This window comes from Plectropomus leopardus, chromosome 16 (genome assembly GCF_008729295.1).
Source record: "Plectropomus leopardus isolate mb chromosome 16, YSFRI_Pleo_2.0, whole genome shotgun sequence".
NCBI classification, from domain to species: Eukaryota; Metazoa; Chordata; class Actinopteri; order Perciformes; family Serranidae; genus Plectropomus; species Plectropomus leopardus.
This window is the reverse complement of record NC_056478.1, coordinates 30,913,882-30,920,275: the sequence shown is the minus strand read 5'-3', so window position 1 is coordinate 30,920,275 and position 6,394 is coordinate 30,913,882.

The window sequence follows — 6,394 nt, the reverse complement described above, 5'->3', positions numbered from 1 at the left end:
CTGCTGGCTGACTCATAATCTTGTCTAAAACCACCACAGAAAGTCTCCAGAGGCTAAAATGTTCAAATCCTACACATGCGAGCTTTAGGATGCAGCTCATAAACAGAAAAGGAAATGGACCTCTTACTCACTGTACATTTTCAGCAGCTCAGTACCCCCACTGGAGTGGATCCTTCTGTCTGCGAGCCAGGCTCAGGGCTGCAGGAGTCCAACTAATGCACAGTGCGATGTGAGCCGCTCTGTCGGCTCTAACGGGTGGCCCCAGGCGTTGGATGTGGTTCTGTGCTGATAAACAGCTTATCTCAGTGTTGAGATGCTTTTAAGAAAGCGAGACCAGTACAGAGTGTAACCCCCTCTGGTCTGTGCAGGGAGTGCTGATCACAATATTTACAGCAGATCTCATTTCCAAGTCAAATGTTGTTTTCACATTACTACTGTGTACCACACATTCCTGTTATTCCTTGTTTTTTTTTATTTTAAATCTCTTTCTACATGTCTCACAGATGTCTTAAAAAGGTGTGACTCTGCTTCAAAATGCTCCTCAGGCTCAGTTCCGCGTGTGTGCATGCTGTTGCTGGTGTCTGCTCACAAAGTGTAACCGAGTCCATGATATTAAATTCTGAACTCCAGAGTAGGCTTGGGTGGTACAGAATACGTCATACCTCATACCTTCCTGAAATTTCATTGGGTGTATAATGGTGTAAGTGTGCAGCACTAACACCTGCAAAATGTAAAAAAAAAGTAATATTTTCTTGCCTGTTTTCCTTATTAAACAGAGAAATACAACTGTACGCCTTTAAATCCAACTTTTTCTTGGTCACAGAAGACAAATGGGGCTTAAATTGCCTCATTAACTCATCATGAAACATGCTTATTCAAACTCAACACAAACAAAATTAAACTATCTTGGTTTTTCTTGCTAGTTATATAGTTAGTAAGTCCACTGTTCGAACAATCACAAGCTCCATTTCATTGAAATAAGTCCTTAATTCACCAAAAACATGCTGTTATTCCCCATGGTCTCTGCCTGCTGGCCACTAGCTGTTTACAGTCATGTAACTTCTCCCTCCACCTCTAGGTGTGGCTGTGTCTTTCAGCTCAGCTGCCTGATCCACCAGTAGAGACCAGAGCTTGAGCTTTGGTGGTGCGTGCTGTGCACTACATACAATGACTTTAATAGAAAGAGGAGCACCTGTATTTATGACGGTATTAAAAAATATACCTTTGGGATTTCTTAATACCCTGCTATACCGTGACACTGCCCAATCCTACGCCTGAGTGTTTTGACGAACTTGATACTGTATATCTGATCTTAATGAGCACAGCAAACATGTTAATGCCTAACGTGAAACACACTTCCTTTTAGCATGCAGCTCTTGAATGGTATAGCTCGGGTGAAATGATCACAGTGTTGGACAGAGAGGCTGGGGGGGGGGGGCAATGTCTGTAATACAATATAGCCTCACTTTCACTAATTGTACATTCCAGAGTTGACACCAAGAGAAGAAGAAATCTGTGCGCAAATAACATATTTTCAAGTGATTTTGTTTACAAGAGCTGTATCCTTGCATGAGCTGAGATTCTTTTCAAAAATGAATAAATATCATCTTTATTTACTGTCACAGACTTTGTTCTTTTCTTTGCCTTTGAATATTGCATCACTTCTGTGGTTTCATGGTGAAGACTTTGTCAGGCTTTTCTGCTTGCACTGTAAAATCTGACAAGTTGATTTTACTTAAAAAAAATCCCGAAAACCGATGGCCGTGGAAAATGTAAGTCAATGAACTGTAAGTCAATATAACTGTTAGTATTAATTTACACACGTGGACAAAATTGTTGGTACCCTTCGGTTAATGAAAGAAAAACTCACAATGGTCACAGAAATAACTTGAATCTGACAAAAGTAATAATAAATAAAAATTCTATGAAATTTAACCAATGAAAGTCAGACATTGCTTTTCAACCATGCTTCAACAGAATTATTTAAAAAAATAAACTCATGAAACAGGCCTGGACAAAAATGATGGTACCCCTAGAAAAGACTGAAAATAATGTGACTAAAGGGACATGTTAATCCAAGGTGTGTCCACTAATTAGCATCACAGGTGTCTACAATCTTGTAATCAGTCAGTGGGCCTATATATAGGGCTACAGGTAGTCACTGTGCTGTTTGGTTACATGGTGTGTAGCACACTCAACATGGACCAGAGGAAGCAAAGGAAAGAGTTGTCTCAGGAGATTAGAAAGAAAACTATAGACAAGCATGTTAAAGGTAAAGGCTATAAGACCATCTCCAAGCAGCTTGATGTTCCTGTGACTACAGTTGCACATATTATTCAGAAATTTAAGATCCATGGGACTGTAGCCAACCTCCCTGGATGTGGGGAGATTGATGACAAATCAAAGAGACGGATAATACGAATGGTAACAAAAGAGCCCAGAAAAACTTTCTAAAGAGATTAAAGGTGAACTTCAAGCTCAAGGAACATCAGTGTCAGCTCGCACCATCCGTCGCTGTTTGAGCCAAAGTGGACCTAATGGGAGACGACCAAGGAGGACACCATTGTTGAAAACAAATCATAAAAAAGCCAGACTGGAATTTGCCAAACTACATGTTGACAAGCCACAAAGCTTTGGGAAAATGTCCTATGGACAGATGAGACAAGGCACATCAGCTCTATGTTCACAGACGGAAAAATGAAGCATATCAAGAAAAGAACACTGTCCCTACTGTGAAACATGGAGGAGGCTCTGTTATGTTCTGGGGCTGCTTTGCTGCATCTGGCACAGGGTGTCTTGAATCTGTGCAGGGTACAATGAAATCTCAAGACTATCAAGGGATTCTAGAGAGAAATGTGCTGGCCAGTGTCAGAAAGCTTGGTCTCAGTCGCAGGTCATGGGTCTTACAACAGGACAATGACCGAAAACACGCAGCTAAAAACACCCAAGAATGGCTAAGAGGAAAACATTGGACTATTCTAAAGAGGCCTTCTATGAGCCCTCACCTAAATCCTATTGAGCATCTTTGGAAGGAGCTGAAACATGCCGTCTGGAAAAGGCACCCTTCAAACCTGAGACAACTGGAGCAGTTTGCCAAAATACCTGCTGAGAGGTGCAGAAGTCTCATTGACAATTACAGGAATCGTTTGATTGCAGTGATTGCCTCAAAAGGTTGTGCAACAAAATATTAAGTTAAGGATACCATCATTTTTGTCCAGGCCTGTTTCGTGAGTTTATTTTTTTAAATAATTCTGTTGAAGCATGGTTGAAAAGCAATGTCTGACCTTCATTGGTTAAATTTCATAGAATTTTTATTTATTATTACTTTTGCCAGATTCAAGTTATTTCTGTGACCATTGTGAGTTTTTCTTTCATTAACCGAAGGGTACCAACAATTTTGTCCACATGTGTATGTGTTCTTTGTGTCTACTTGCTAAGTTTACTTGAAATGAAGTTATATATACTTAGTATTGTGAACTTGTTGCTAGTTAAATCAATCTGTCTAAGTTTTAGCAACTTCAGTAAACCAGCTTTACTATGCTATATGTCTGTATTCTCTCTATTCCATTCATATTTTCTTAAACATTTGAAAACAGAACTCGCAGATCTAACGTCTGGCAAATTAAGTCAGACTAACTTGGTTTACTGAAGTTGCTAACACTGAGAAAGAACAAGGTAATTTCACTTGTCATTTTTTAGTTGCAACAACTTCACAAACTTAAGTAAATACAGTTTAATTTTGAGTAAACTTACGATATAAAGTACACTTAAATTAATATTAGTTATACATACTAAGTTAAGTTAGATCAACTTGTCAGAGTGTGTGGAACCATATACCAGTTGGAGTCCGGAAAGCATACATCGTCTCCACATTTAAGAGTAGATTTAAGACTTTCCTCTCTGATAAAACTTAGAATTAGGGCTGGCTCAGGCTGGCCTTGAACCAGCCCCTAAGTGAGGCTGATAGGCCTAGTCTCCAGGGGACTCTATAATACACTGAGATCTTCATGTAATATCTGTAATACAATATGGCTTAACTTCTACTAACTGTACATTCCAGAGTTTGACACCAAGAAAAAAGGAAGAAATCTGTGCACATATAACATATTATCAAGTGATTTTGTTTACAAGAGCTGTATCATTGCATGAGTTAAGAATCTTTTCAGAAATAAATAAATATCATCATTATTTACTGTCACAGACTTTGTTCTTTTTTTTGCCCTTGAAGCGTTTGCATCACTTTCATGCTTGATATCATGCTCAAGCGTTTCTTGGAAATATTGAGTGAACAATATTGACTGCACAGAGGAGAGGGTGGGTTTCTGAGGAAATGCAGCTTCCAGTGATGGGCCCCGGGTGATGATGTGTTCCTACTGTTATAGTATCTGACGGCGGTCTGTCGGCCACTGTATCTGAGCAGCATGGTGAAGAGGGTGCGGAGCCAGAGAGCAAAGCTTTTGATCTACCAGTCGATGCATGGTCCACCCCCCACCTGTGGTGATTAAGCTTCAGGTAGAAAACAAACAGTACAAACAGTATTTTGGTATCACATAAAATCGTGATGATTAAATAAGTAACAGTTGTAGGTAAGTCATCTTTAGGCATTTCCAAGAGGTTAACAAGTAGAAAGTGTGTGTGTGTCAGTGACCAATAAAGCTGTCGACTGCCGTCAGATTCTGATTCAACCCCATGAATCTGGGAGCAGCATCATTTTTCTTGTGCTGTTTTCAGTATCTTTCACAAGTATTTAAACCTTTGAATCCTTGAAAATTTGTGATATTTTGTTTTAAAAAAAAGGCAATGAGACACTTAGTAAGAAATGTTCCACAAATTGTAAGAAAATATAAATAATTATAGAAAATCAGATTTATAAAAGCTAGGGAAAAAAAGTTGATCATCTTTGATCGATCTCATCAAATTATGTTACAGAATTATTATATATTTCTAAGCATATTTTTCAAGATCATGTGCTTGTTTTTTTGTTTACTCTCTTTATATATTATGAGTTATGAAAGTATTATATTCAGTTTATTTTCTTGTAGTTTAAATATACTAATTTCTTGCTCATTTTTGGGTAATTTCTTCTTTTGTTGCTCAACGACCTCTTCCCACGATTTTGACAAAAGTTAAGCCAAAAAACCCAAGCTAAAAACAGAAAAAGGCAATGAGCAACAAGTAATGTTCCAAAAATTGTAAGAAAATAGAAATAATTTTAGAAAATTAGTTTTAAAAAAGCTAGGGAAAATGTCTAGGGAAAAAAAAGTTATATTTGATACAATTATGTTAAAGAATTCTGATACATTTTAATGCACATTTCAGATCATTTTCTTGTTATTTAATTTTCTTCTTGCAACTTTCTTCCACTTCTTTTATTTATTTTTTTCACAAATTTTCAGTGAATTTTTTGTACTTATTTTTAAACTGATTTGTGGCTTATTTTGGGGTAATTTCTTTTATTATTGCTCATTGCCTTCCTCCCATATTTTTGAAAAAAATCAAGCCAATATGCTCTGGTTTCAAAGTGTTAAATGTTGCTGAGTCCTGATTGGTGCACAGAAGCATGCAACATCATCCAGCTCTTTCAGACTAGTGAACTGACAACATAATACAGTATGGCTTTTTTTATGATATTTTGGACGACATATTATAATATGAGTTTTTAATGATATTTCTAAAGTCATACTACAGTATGATTTTTTTAATTATATTTTGGACGACATACTATAGTTTGGCTTTTTTATGATATTTTCGTCAACATACTATAGATTGACTTTTTAATGATATTTTGGACGAAATATTATAGCATGACTTTTTAATTATATTTTGGATGACATATTACAGTATGATTTTTTCATGATATTTTGGACGACATTTTTTAAAATGATTTTTTGGGCTTTTATGCCTTTAATTGACAGGACAGACCAAGCATGAAATGAGAGAGAGGCGGCGACATGCAGCAAAGGACCAAGGCTGGAGTCGAGTCAATGACCTCTGCGGCGAGGACACAGCCTCCGGGCACCCCATAATATGGCTTTTTCATGATATTTTGGACCACATAGTGGCATGACTTTTTTTTTATTATATTTTGCATTACAGACTATAGTATAACTTTTTATCATATTTTGGACGACATACTATATAATATGATTTTTTTATATTTTGGATGACAGACTATAGTATGACTATTTCATGATATGTTTGAATACATACTATAATATGACTTTTTTATTATACTTTTTTTTTTTACTTTTTAAATTTTTATTATGGCATTTCCATGATATTTTGGACAACATACTATACAGTATGACTTTTGAATGATATTTTTGAACACATATTATAATATGACTTTTTATGAATGGATGGAATCTTGATAACAGTTGCTGATTTTAATCAA